The sequence below is a fragment of the Lipotes vexillifer genome, unplaced genomic scaffold, assembly GCF_000442215.2.
Source record: "Lipotes vexillifer unplaced genomic scaffold, Lipotes_vexillifer_v1.1 scaffold1242, whole genome shotgun sequence".
Classification (NCBI taxonomy): Eukaryota; Metazoa; Chordata; class Mammalia; order Artiodactyla; family Lipotidae; genus Lipotes; species Lipotes vexillifer.
In genome coordinates this window covers 319,969-320,711 of record NW_006793169.1, presented here as the reverse complement: position 1 = coordinate 320,711, position 743 = coordinate 319,969, and positions in this window count along the sequence as shown.

The window sequence follows — 743 nt, the reverse complement described above, 5'->3', positions numbered from 1 at the left end:
CACGCGGGATCCCCCCGGACCGGGGCACGAACCCGTATCCCCTGCATCGGCAGGCGGACTCCCAACCACTGCGCCACCAGGGAGGCCCAAAAGTGTACTCTTAACAGCCATTGTGGGAGGCTATAATTGCTCCAAAGCTATTTGCAATGCCTCTTTAAAAGTTGCCTTCAGAACTAGTTTGAGCTGCTCAATAAAACCAGTGGCTTTATTCATACCTGCTTTTGAGTTCTTAATGTCATTTGGTCTTATCTCCTGTTCATCGTACCTCCTTGAATATTCTCTTGCATTTTTCCACTTCTCTTCATGCTCACTGCCACTGCCCTAATCAGCCATCATCTCCTCTCAACTAGTGCAATTATCTCTAACAAGTCTCCATTCCTGCCCCACTCTGCACACTGCAGCTGGAGTCTTCTCCAGTGCGTGGTACAGATCTGATCCCATCTCTCCCATTGCTCTTAGAATAGGCCTGAACCCTTGATGTTGGACACAAGGCTGTGTGTGACCAGAGTCCCACCTAGCTCTGGCCTAATCTGGCTGCAGATGCTTACTGGGGCCTTTCCACAGCTCTTAACTTGAGCCAATGGGGCCGATCCTCTGTCCTGAGAAATAAACAAATGTTAAAGTTATACACCCACTGCCTCATACCACATGCAAAATTAACCCAAAATGGATCTGAAACCTTAATGTAAGGGCAAAAACTCTTAGAAGAAGACATTGTCAATTTTTGTGACCATGGGTTCAGC